The sequence below is a fragment of the Nothobranchius furzeri genome, chromosome 12 (assembly GCF_043380555.1).
Source record: "Nothobranchius furzeri strain GRZ-AD chromosome 12, NfurGRZ-RIMD1, whole genome shotgun sequence".
NCBI lineage: Eukaryota > Metazoa > Chordata > Actinopteri > Cyprinodontiformes > Nothobranchiidae > Nothobranchius > Nothobranchius furzeri.
Window position 1 is genome coordinate 62745067 of NC_091752.1, and position 13599 is coordinate 62758665.

Sequence of the window (13599 nt, forward strand, 5' to 3'; positions counted from 1 at the left end):
TGCCACATATTGACGGATAAACTCAAGGATGTTGGTTGTTTTGAAAGAATTACCCCGACGCACACTGATGCGCATGGATGAGCTGACATTTTAATCGTTAACGCACATCGCGGAGGTAACTTGATTCCCATCAGAACATCAGAGCTTTATACTGGACACTGTGTTCAGCGCGGCTCGGAGCATCCACGGTGGACAGTGGGCTGAAGATCTGTAGAGGGGTTCGCAGCGCAGCGCAGAACCACTGTGCATGTAATAAGATTTCCTCCCACTGAAGCGGTCTACCCGGTCTCTCTGAGGGATGTGTCACTTGGAAAAATGCTCTTTTTATGAAATTATGAAACTTTGGCTGAACAGCGCTTGTTCCCATCTCTAATATGGAGACGCATGACGCATCCAGTCTGAGGCAGAATAGCTCGTCACCTCAGAAAGCACCTGTAGAGACATTTGATTACGCACAAAGTTTATGTGGAGCAGAAGCGGTCGGGCCACGGCAGGTGAAATGTTCCTAGCCTACATGAAGTGTAACATTAATATGTTACTGGACACGCTGGTCTGGTTGGTTAGACCAGTGTTTGAAGTGGAAAACACACACACACACACACACCAATTAAAATAATGCTGATAGCGTGGACTAGAAGACAGGTGATGGTTTACGTATTTAAATGATGATCAGGCTGCTGTAAAATGTAATCTCCATCCACATCCAGACAGAATGATCCTCTATTCTTTCTCTGTTTGCTCTGCTCTTGTCTGGGCTGATCAGCTGATGGTGCGCGCGGCGCGCCTAACTAGCGGCTGATGCACATTTTATGCATTTGGAGAGGTGGTCTGGATGCTTTGCTTTCACTGGAAGATGGTCCACTTAACGCACGGGTGTAGACTACATATTAATGACAAATGAATGAAAATTAAATTGGGAGGTTTAACTTCATATTTTAGAAATAAAAATGACGGGGGAACACATTTATGACGTCTTTTTAAACTAAATTTTCTAGCACGTCCTGCCTGCTTCACTTAAGTCACTGCTTATTAAGGTCCGTCCAAAATTACCGTGGCCCACCCAAAAATGAAAACCTGGCACCGCGCCTGTTATAAACCTCTGCAAATTGTTGTTCTTCACTTTATCAAACTCAGACTTTGTACAGCTAATGTCAAGATGTAAAATTATTCAGTCGAGCTCTTCCGTCCCTCCCTCTCCTGCTCTCCTGGAAACCCGACATCGGCTGTCAGAAGTGGGAGGTGAAGAAGGAGATGAGGCAAACAGAGTGAGTGCGACGTAAAGAAACCAGACTGGTGTGGAGGTGAGCAAAACAGCTGGAAAAGTGTGGGTGTTGAATCCCCCACGGGTGCGACGTCCATGCGAGCGACCGGTACCTGCTGCTGTCACCTGGTTGTGAGCAGCTCTCTGCTGTCTGAGGGTAGGCCCCGCCCACAACGCTGCGGCCGCTGTGGCTCCCAGTGTTTTCATTACTGTGGGAAACGGGTAATAATGGCTCTTTGATAGGAACAGGTTGCCGACCCCTGGTATAAGATCTGAGCTGGTAAAACAAAAATCCTCATCAGCAGGCATTTTTTAAAGTGGGGGGGACACAGCTGCCAATCACAAATTTTGCCGGGGACATGTCCCCGGCGTCCCCGGTTAAAATGACGCCTATGGTATGAACACATTTCTAATTCTGTGTTCCTCCTGAAAAAGTTTTGTTTTTGACTAGAAATATGATGAAATAATTGACGTTTTTGACTAGTTTTATTTGAACATGTCTGACTACTGTGTTAGTGAGTTTTGTATACTTTTTTTTCTGCTTACTTAAACTATTTTGCTACTTGTTTAAAAACGCAGGAATGTGATTCAAAATTACAAACCAGGAAGCAGAAAAAAATGTAGACGTAAACCAACACATAAAAAGATTTGTCTCTGTTAAAGTGAAACATGTTAAAAACCATATTTCTTTTATGTATCTACCCATAAATCATAATTTTGTAAGGAAGCACACAGATAAGAATAGTATAAGTATGGAAATACCACACAGACAGAGAGGAAAGCTCTATAAAGAGTCATAAAGTCTGCAGAGAAGATCATAGGAATAACACTTCCTTCCATAGACTATGTGCACATACAACACCGAATTCCAATGTGCAGGGACTGTTGATCCATGTGCAAATGGCAAATATAAATGTCTTCAGTCTTGAGATAAGAAACATTTTAGAAGTAAAAAATTGTTTGAATGCTGCCTCGTCATATTTATAATAATTTACTTCCTCAACATGCGGTTGTATTGAGTGTATATGAACATAATTGACTGCATACAGGGCCGGCTTTGCTGACAGGCGACACAGGCGGCCGCCTGGGGCGCCATCTGATGGATAGGGCGCAAAATAAAAAATAAAAAAAAGTTTAATACATTTATGTTTGTAATGTGAAATGCACTCTCTACATGCTCAAAATTCCCCTCTGAAATGACATGAAATTAAAACATCAATATTTAAATCCTAATGATCTGGCTGCATGACGAGCTCCCGCTTGAGCCACCGCTCCGATGCATTTGACCGTTAAGGGTGCCATAAATCACGTGCGTGGGTAGCGCTGTAGTAGGACTTCCTGTTGTCGCGTTTAAACTTTTGGTATTTTACGATGAAAAGAACACCTAAGCCATCGGGATCAGCATTCCCAAAGCGAAGGAAGGAGGAAGAATAAAAACGGGCCCAAAGCAGAGTGTCACACCCGGTCATGTCTCCCCGTTTAGTTCAGCCTTATGTCTCGTTGATTACTCCCACCTGCCTCGCGGGTTCCCAATCACCTTAGCTCCCAACCCTCCTGTATTTAAACCCTGTCTGTTCTTTGTACTGTGTCGGATCATTGTTTCATTGTCCAGCGTGCTTCAGTATTAAAACCCTTTGAATGTGCTCACCTGTCTGCCTGTTTTCCTGCTCCGCGTTGGATCCTCATCTCAGCTCCGTTCCTCTCAGCAGCGCGCTGACAGAATGATCCGACCCAAACCCGTTGTGAGATCCAGCGAGGAGATTCTCCCGTGGGAGCACCTGCTTCAGTGGCTCACTCCGAGCCACCACCCAGCTTCTCCATCGCCTTCCCCTGCTTCAGTTCTGCCTCGCCGAAAACGCCGTCCTCGGCCATCAGCCGCAGCAATCCTCGCTGCTCTCCCGGAACCGGACGAGGGGTCGGACCGGGAGCCGCTTCCGGATCGCTCCAGCTTCGTGGGCACCCGCCTGGCTGTGTGCTCCCCGGGAGTTGGCCCACGGCGTGGGGAGGCATGCCGGGCTCCACCGCAGCGGCTGGTCCCTGGACGGAGCCGCGAGCTCGCTGCAGTTCTGGCTCAGTGCGCCAACTTGGACACGCCCCCAGTCAGACCAGCAGTCCCGTCTCCGGTCCAACTAGCGCCTTCGTCATCTGCAGGCGGAGGAACCACACCCACAGCCCAGCTGATGGAGCTCCAGGCGGAGCTTGACCGGATCCGCCAGCTCGTCAGCCTCCAGGAGAGTCACCTGGACACTCTATCCTCCCCGAACCGCCAGGAGAGGAGTGAGCCCGTCCACCCAGCGGAGCTCGCTGGTCTCCGGGCTGAACTGGCCCAGCTCCATCGAACCCTCAACCTCCAGGAGCTTCAGCTGGACGGGCTGTCCCCCCTGCTCTCACGGCTTCCAGCCCTACCAGTTCCACCACTTCCAGTCCAGCCTGTCCAGGCAGCCCCTCCTGCAGCTGCCTCGCCTCCACTCCAGAGGGCCCAGAAGCAGAAGGGACGGGCTCAGAAGCAGAAGGGATGGGCCCAGAAGCAGACGGTTCCGGTTCTGGCCCCGAAGCGGACGGGTCGGCCCCAGCAGTCGGCGGTCCAGCAGTCGGCGCCCCCGGACCAGAAGTCGACGCCCCCGGACCAGAAGTCGACGCCCCCGGACCAGAAGTCGACGCCCCAGAAGTCGACGGTCCAGAAGTCGACGGTCCAGGGCTCTGCGGCCGACGCCCCTGCCAGTCCTGTGGCCGACGCCCCTGCCAGTCCTGTGGCCGACGCCAGTCCTGTGGCCGACGCCAGTCCTGTGGCCGACGCCTCTTCCTCGTGTTCTGAAGTCGACGCCTCTTCCTCGTGTTCTGAAGTCGACGCCTCTTCCTCGTGTTCTGAAGTCGACGCCTCTTCCTCGTGTTCTGAAGTCGACGCCTCTTCCTCGTGTTCTGAAGTCGACGCCTCTGATGACGTCGCCTGTCCAGAAGTCGACGCCTCTGATGACGTCGCCTGTCCAGAAGTCGACGCCTCTGATGACGACGTGTCCGAAGTCGTCGCCCCTGATGACGACGTGTCCGAAGTCGTCGCCCCTGATGACGACGTGTCCGAAGTCGTCGCCCCTGATGACGACTTGTCCGAAGTCGTCGCCCCTGATGACGACGTGTCCGAAGTCGTCGCCCCCTCCTCTGATGACGACGTGTCCGAAGTCGTCGCCTCCTCCTCTGATGACGACGTGTCCGAAGTCGTCGCCTCCTCCTCTGATGACGTCGCCTCCTCCTCTGATGACGTCCCGTCTGATGACGTCGCCTCCTCCTCTGATGACGTCGCCTCCTCCTCTGATGACGTCCCGTCTGATGACGTCGCCTCCTCCTCTGATGACGTCCCGTCTGATGACGTCGCCGCCACGTCCGATGACGTCCCGTCTGATGACGTCCCGTCTGATGACGTCGCCTCCTCCTCTGATGACGTCCCGTCTGATGACGTCGCCGCCTCCTCTGATGATGTCGCCGCCACGTCCGATGACGTCCCGTCTGACGACGTCCCCGAAGTCGGCTCGTCTGACGACGTCGCCGCCTCCTCTGATGACGTCCCTGAAGTCGGCTCGTCTGACGACGTCGCCGCCTCCTCTGATGACGTCCCCGAAGTCGGCTCGTCTGATGACATCGCCGCTGCCTCGTCCTCTGATGACGTCCCCGAAGTCGGCTCGTCTGATGACATCGCCGCTGCCTCGTCCTCTGATGACGTCCCCGAAGTCGGCTTGTCTGATGACATCGCCGCTGCCTCGTCCTCTGAAGTTGGCTCGTCCGATGACATCGCTGCTGCCTCGTCTGGGGATGCTCTTTGCACTCAAGAGGCCGACGCTCCATCCAGCCCGGCGTCTCCACGGTCTCCGGTTCCGATGGTGGTTTTGAGGGCAACGCCGGCCCAGCCTGCAGTGACTTTGTCGCCGGCCCAGCCTGCAGTGACTTTGTCGCCGGTCCAGCCTGCAGTGACTTTGTCGCCGGCCCAACCTGCAGAGCTCCTCTTCTGCCGCAGGCGCCGGCCTAGAAGGGCCCGTCGCCTCCTCATCTGCCGCAGGCGCCGGCCTCGAAGGGCCCGTCGCCTCCTCATCTGCCGCAGGCGCCGGCCTCGAAGGGCCCGTCGCCTCCTCATCTGCAGCAGGCGCCGGCCTCGAAGGGCCCGTCGCCTCCTCATCTGCCGCAGGCGCCGGCCTCGAAGGGCCCGTCGCCTCCTCATCTGCCGCAGGCGCCGGCCTCGAAGGGCCCGTCGCCTCCTCATCTGCCGCAGGCGCCGGCCTCGAAGGGCCCGTCGCCTCCTCATCTGCCGCAGGCGCCGGCCTCGAAGGGCCCGTCGCCTCCTCATCTGCCGCAGGCGCCGGCCTCCAAGGGCCCGTCGCCTCCTCATCTGCCGCAGGCGCCGGCCTCCAAGGGCCCGTCGCCTCCTCATCTGCCGCAGGCGCCGGCCTCCAAGGGCCCGTCGTCTCCTCCTCTGCCTCAGACGCCGGCCTTCCAGTGCCCGTCGTCTCCTCCTCTGCCTCAGACGCCGGCCTTCCAGTGCCCGTCGTCTCCTCCTCTGCCTCAGACGCCGTCCTTCCAGTGCCCGTCGTCTCCTCCTCTGCCTCAGACGCCTGCCTCGAAGGGCCCGTCGCCTCCTCCTCTGCCTCAGACGCCGGCCTCCAAGGGCCCGTCGCCTCCTCATCTGCCGCAGGCGCCGGCCTCCAAGGGCCCGTCGTCTCCTCCTCTGCCTCAGACGCCGGCCCCCAGAGCTCGTCGTCTCCTCCTCTGCCTCAGACGCCGGCCTCCAAGAGCCTGTCGTCGCCTCCTCCTCTGCCCCTCTGCTGGTCCCTCTGTTCCTCTGGGCCCTTCCTCCTGGTTCCCCTCCTCCCACCCTGCTCCTCGTTCCTGTGGGCGTCTGGGATCCGCCCCTTGAGGGGGGGGTACTGTCACACCCGGTCATGTCTCCCCGTTTAGTTCAGCCTTGTGTCTCGTTGATTACTCCCACCTGCCTCTCGTTTCCCAATCACCTTAGCTCCCAACCCTCCTGTATTTAAACCCTGTCTGTTCTTTGTACTGTGTCGGATCATTGTTTCATTGTCCAGCATGCTTCAGTATTAAAACCCTTTGAATGTGCTCACCTGTCTGCCTGTTTTCCTGCTCCGCGTTGGATCCTCATCTCAGCTCCGTTCCTCTCAGCAGCGCGCTGACACAGAGGTTCGTAGACTTTATAAATTTGGCAGAGGAACTTTTTGAGTTACAATTTTTGCTAACTGCCTCTCCTGCCACACACGGTCCACGGACGGACCCTCGCTAGCTGTTTACATACACAATACAGTATCTCACAACTTTAACCAATTAATTTTACTTTTGAATCATCGTGTCCAGATGCAGTGAGACAATATCTGCAGCCATGACAGGCACCTGTTGACACCACGGGGGCGGGACTGTCTTCTACACCTGTTGAGTCTCACTGTGATGATGAAGAATGTAAGATTTTTTTACCGTTTTTTTGAGTATTATTGCAGCCTTTTTATGAACTTCGATTCAAGTTTTAAGTATGCATACAATATGAATTTAATATTTGCATATCAGAAGAACGTTAGGTGTGGGTGTAGCAAAATTTCAACTTTGTCCGACACATCGGACGGGCGGCACCGCCGTGGCCGTGCCAGGGACTGCCCCGCTGCCGCCGGCAACACATCGGCGTTTCCTTGTTTAATAAATGAAATCCTCAGAGTGCCTCAGATCACCGGTTCTTCTTCCTCATATTCTACAATTTATTTGATGCTGAAGAGCACCTGAGAGTGAGACATAAGTTTTTTCAAATATTCCCCATGGATGCACTCACTTCCACCTGTTTTTGATCATTTTATTCATGTTTTCATAGAACAGATTAAAAAAAGATCAATAAAATAAAAAGTCCAGTAACATTAAAAATAATGAAAAGCATCACTGCACATGACTGAGGAATACTGAACGTGAAAGTATAGCACTGTTCTTAATTCATGCATCAGAGGGTTAAGTTGCTTTGTGTGTGTGTGTGTGTGTGTGTGTGTGTGTGTGTGTGTGTGTGTGTGTGTGTGTGTGTGTGTGTGTGTGTGTGTGTGTGTGTGTGTGTGTGTGTGTGTGTGTGTGTGTTCAGAATCTCCAGGCTGAGGCAGGCGGATCTGGGTGTCTGATGTTTTGACTAGGAACCACGAGGGCTTCAGAAGCTCATGACATGAAACGCTATCTTGCTGAGTCTACGTACCATGTAGGAACTCCCGTGGTCAGATCGGGAATGTCAGGTCTCTGGACCTCCATGGTACTGGACTGATGAAACAGTGTGGCAGCACGACAAAAACCCGTCTACGGATAGCTCCAGGTAGTAGTGGCAGGTCTCAGCGCGTTCAGCTTTTATTTTGAAGGAACCGTCGTCTTGTTGTTCAAACGACAGAATTTCCAGCTTGACAGTTCTCAGCTTAAGTAGAAAAATACAGCTGGCCGGTCTGTAATTCCCTTAGAGATGATGATTTGAGAGCTGGTCGAAACTACGTTGAGTCTATGATGTAACTCCATTGGAGCTGAGATGGAGCTGAATTAAAATGGCGTTGCTCTGTTTTATTAACTTAGTTGTTTATAAACCTTAGCAAATCGAAGTGGACAATTTAAGTAAACAGCCCAGATTCTGCCCTGCAACAGACGGAAGCTCTGATTGGATGAGAACAATGTGTCATGCGTTCTTATGTTCTGTGGATCAGTATGTCTGGTGCACAGTCCTGTTTATTCATTAAACACATAAATCATTACATTTTGATTTCACAGATCAGTCACCTGATCATTATTGATCAACATATGTTTTGATTAGCTTTATTACAAATAAAGTTCTTTGATTAATTAATGAAAAGTGTTCTTCTTCCTTCTTCTGTCTCCTTTCCTGGAATGTAAACATTTAAGCCTGATTTATGCTTCTCCATCTGCGTCAGTGCGGAGACACGCAACGCCATTATCCATCTTTGCGTAGGGCTCCGGCAGGCACGCAAGTACGTACGGAGTCGAGCCCACTTTTTTAAACATCCGTCGAACGAGACGGATTACGCAAGCTTGTGATTGGTCAGGACACCGCTGTTGTTTACAGCGCCGCCATTGCAAAGAGAGCCGAGGATAACTAGCGGTAGACACGGAGAAGCTTGAAGGATACCTCGCAAAAAAACTCTAAAAATATGAACGTTTAATAATTCTCCCGTGACTGGAGGAGTGAAAAGATGTGTAGCAAGCATTTTATGTGTGGACGGAAATGACAGGAAACGTGGGTTTAGAGGTGGGGAGCGCATGAAGAGGTGGGAGAATGAGTGACAAATATGTCCGTGTCTCTTATATACACAAAAAACACAATATAAACACACTATCTTGGACCGATACATGACAGGATACCACAGAACAGCGCTACGCCCTCTGTTGTCCTGCCGGGCAATTGCTTTGCAACACTCTCCAGGAGAAGGAGAAGTATGAGAGCAAAACGCTTCCGTCAATCCGTGCGTGTCTGTCCCTTGCGGAGCTGATGGAGAAGCATAAACCAGGCTTTAGAAACAAGCACCCGACCTTGGCGATTCATGCACACTGTTACTGTGTGAAGGGGCAGCTGTTAAGGGCAGACAATAGGATCTTCATAACGCTACACCTCCACTCGTTACCTGTATTAATGGCACCTGTTTGAACTCATTATCTGTATAAAAGACACCTGCCCACAGCCTCAAACAGTCAGACTCCAAACTCCACTATGGCCAAGACCAAAGAGCTTTCGAAGGACACCAGGAAAAGAATTGTAGACCTGCACCAGACTGGGAAGAGTGAATCTACAATAGGCAAGCAGCTTGGTGTGAAAAAATCTACTGTGGAAGCAATTATCAGAAAAGGGAAGACATACAAGACCACTGATAATCTCCCTCGATCTGGGGCTCCACTCAAGATCTCATCCCGTGGGGTCAAAATGATCATGAGAACGGTGAGCAAGAATCCCGGAACCACACGGGGGACCTGGTGAATGACCTGCAGAGAGCTGGGACCACAGCAACAAAGGTCACCATCAGTAACACACTACAACGGCAGGGAATCAAATCCTGCAGTGCCAGACGTGTTCCGCTGCTGAAGCCAGTGCATGTCCAGGCCCGTCTGAAGTTTGCCAGAGAGCACACGGATGATACAGCAGAGGATTGGGAGAATGTCATGTGGTCAGATGAAACCAAAGTAGAACTTTTTGGTATAAACTCAACTCGTTGTGTTTGGAGGAAGAAGAATACTGAGTTGCATCCCAAAAACACCATACCTACTGTGAAGCATGGGGTGGGAACATCATGCTTTGAGGCTGTTTTTCTGCTAAGGGGACAGGACAACTGATCCGTGTTAAGGAAAGAATGAATGGGGCCATGTATCGTGAGATTTTGAGCCAAAACCTCCTTCCATCAGTGAGAGCTTTGAAGATGAAACGTGGCTGGGTTTTCCAACACGACAATGATCCCAAACACACCGCCCGGGCAACAAAGGAGTGGCTCCGTAAGAAGCATTTGAAAGTCCTGGAGTGGCCTAGCCAGTCTCCAGACCTCAACCCCATAGAAAATCTGTGGAGGGAGTTGAAAGTCTGTGTTGCTCGGCAACAGCCCCAAACATCACTGCTCTCGAGAAGATCTGCATGGAGGAATGGGCCAAAATACCAGCTACTGTGTGTGCAAACCTGGTAAAGCCCTATAGTAATCTGACCTCTTTTATTGCCAACAAAGGTTATGTTACAAAGTATTGAGTAGAATTTTTTTTATTGACCAAATACTTATTTTCCACCCTGATTTACAAATAAATTCTTTAAAAATCCTGCCATGTGAATTCATGGATTTTTTTTCACATTCTGTCTCTCACAGTTGAAGTGTACCTATGATGAAAATTACTGACCTCTGTCATCATTTTAAGTGGGAGAACTTGCGCAATCGGTGGCTGACTAAATACTTTTTTGCCCCACTGTAAATAAAATTTACTTTACTTACTTACTTTTGAACATCTTATTCTTAGTTTTCCTAATCCATATTGCAAAACTGTAAAACCACTCTTGTTTGTAGTTTTGTATCGTCCACCAGGCCCTTACTCTGAGTTTTTGGATCAGATCTCTGATTTTTTTAATCTGATTTGGTGCTAAATGCTGATAAGGTCATTGTAGTGGGGGATTTTAACATTCATGTGGACATTGAAAATGATAGCCTCAATGTAACCTTTAGTAATATCTTACTCAATTGATTTTACCCAAAGAATACATAGCTCCACCTACTCCTGCCATCATCCATTAGACCTTGTGCTGATTTATGGCATAGAGTTTGAGGAAATAACGATATTTCCACATAATCTAGTCCTCTGACCACTTTTTGGGTTAGATTTTAAGGTTAAGTGTATTGCCTAAGGACACAACAACAGCAATAAACTGAGCAAGGCTCGAGCCTGCAACCTTCGATTACGGGGCAAGCACCTAACTACTGTGCCACCATTGCCCACATAAATTTCACTATAGTCGGTCTTTATCTGACAATGCTGTTGCATCTTGTAAATCAACTGTTCCATCTTTACTGTCCTCAGCATCTCAGAGGAACGTAGAAGAGTGAATTTTTTTCATTTCTAGCCCTTCACAAATTGATGATCTAGTTCATAATGTTACTTCTTCTTTACGTGTGGCATTAGATGATGTTGCCCCTTTAAAAAAGAAGGTAATTAAGCACAGGAAGTTGGCTCCCTGGTTTAATTCTCATTTACGAACTATAAAACAAAACTCTAGAAAATTGTTGAGAATGTGGCACTCTACACACCAGGAGGAGTCCTACTTATCCTGAAATATAGTGTTGTGCTTTATAAAAATAAGCTTCGACAAGCTAGAACTGCTTATTTTTCATCGCTAATTGAGGAGAATAGGAATAATCCAAAATTTCTCTTCAGTACAGTTGCCAAACTTACACAGAATCATAGCTCTGAACCATATATTCCCTTAGGCCTCAGCAGCAACGACTTTATGGGATTTTTCACAAGTAAAATTAATTCTATTACAAACAAAATCATTAGCATCCTCCCTAATGCGATTTATTCTTCCTCAGTAAGTGAGGCAGCATCAGAGGTAACTGTAGAACCTCATCTGTGTTTGAACTGTTTTGATCCAGTTGAGCTTTCAGAGTTATTAAAAATATTAGTTTAATCTAAACATTCAACTTGCATTTTAGATCCAGTCCCAACCAAATTATTTAAAGATGCATTTCCTTTGGTTACTGCCTCAATTCTAGATATAATCAATCTATCCTTAGTAAATGGATATGTACCACAGGATTTTATGGTTGCTGTAATCAAACCTTTACTTAAGAAACCTTTTCTGGATCCAGGTGATCCAATGAATTATAGACCAATATCTAACCTTCCATTTTTATCCAAAGTCAATTCTATTTAATTCAAGTTTATTTATATAGCACCAAATCATGACAAGAGTTGTCTCAAGGCACTTCACATAATAAACATTCCAATACAGGTCAGTTCATTAAGCCAATCAGAAATAAGTTTCCTATATAAGGAACCCAGCAAATTGCATTCAGTCACTGAGTAGAGTCAGAGTCTTAACAGCAATCCTCATTCTAAGCAAGCATTTAGCGACAGTCGAGAGGAAAACTCCCTTTTAACAGGAAGAAACCTCCAGAGGATCCTGGTTCAGTATGAGCAGCCATCCACCATGACTCACTGGGGATTGAGAAGACAGAGCACACACACACACACACACACACACACACACACACACACACACACACACACACACACACACACACACACACACACACACACACACACACTCACGCACGCACGCACGCACGCACGCACACACACACACACACACCACACACACACACACAAAGTAGTAATTCTATTCTATGGCCATATGTTCTATTCTATGGCTATATGGTGATTTCTTAGCAAATATTCTATTTAGTAAGAGATAAACTTTATTATCCTTATCTTAGTGAATCTATAATTAATTCAACAGGTAAACTAGTAGTAGCACATTCAAAGTCAAAGACAGTAAAAAATAATCAGGAGAGAGAGAATACATAAGTGGTTAGCAGCAGTGTTCAAGCCGATAGCATGAGGCCACCACAGCTCAGCAGAACACCATTGTAGCTTCTTCTTGGGAGAAAAACAATTAGAAAAAAATTTAATTAATTGATGAAAAAGCAGGAAATAATGCAATTAAGAGAGAAATCGTAGAAGAAAGTTGAGTTGGACCCTACAGTTTTGTGGGCAGAAGTCACTGAGGTGGTCGAGAAACACCTTGGTGGCAAGGCCCCAAGGGTGGATGAGATTCTCCCAAAGTTCCTTAAGGCTCTGAATGTTGTGGGGGTATGTTGGTTGCTGCGGTTCTGCAATATTGCGTGGATATCAGGGGCAGTCCCACTGGACTGGCAGACTGGGGTGGTGATCCCCCTTTTAAAAAGAAGGACCACAAGGTGTGTTCCAACTACAGGAGTCTCACACTCCTGAGCCTCCCTGATAAGGTCTATTCAGCGGTTCTGGAGAGGAGGGTCAGCCAGATTGTCAAACCTTGGATTCAGGAGGAGCAGTGTGGTTTTCGTCCAGGCTGTGGAACCGTGGACCAACGCTATACCCTTAGGGGGGTCCTGGAGGGTGCATAGGAATTTGCCTAACCAATCTACATGTGGTTTGTGGATTTAGAGAAGGTGTTCGATCACATCCCCTGGGGTCACTGTGGGGGGTACTCCGGGAGTATGGGGTACCAGGCACTTTGAAACAGTCTGTTAGGTCCCTGTATGACCGGTGTCATAGCTTGGTCCACATTGCCGGCAGTAAGTCAAGCTTGTTTTAGGTGAGAGTTGGACTCTGATGTCCAGCTTTTGCTGGAGTGGTTTGCAGCCAAGTGAAGCGACTGGGATGAGAATCAGCTCCTCTAAATCCGAGACCATGGTCTTGAATCGGAGAAGGGTAGAATCCAGGTCAGGGAAGAAGTCCTGCCTCAAGTGGAGGAGTTCAAGTATCTTAGGGTCTTGTTCATGAGTGAGGGTAAGATGTAGCATGAGATCAATAGGCATTTGCATCTACGGAACTGTGGGTGTTGTGCTGGTCTGTCGTGGTGAAGAGAGCTGGAAGTCGCAGCTCTTGATTGATCTATGTTCCTACCCTCACCTATAGTCACAAGTTTTGGGTAGTGATTGAAATAATGAGATTACAGATACAAGCGGCCTTTTGGCTGGCCAAGAAACACCTAAAGCCGGGCGTACACTGTGCGACTTTTTCACTTTTTTGAGCTGATTTTCCACTTGTGCGAGAATCCACAAGATTGGGGCGAGTTTTGCGCTGAGCGTCGTGTA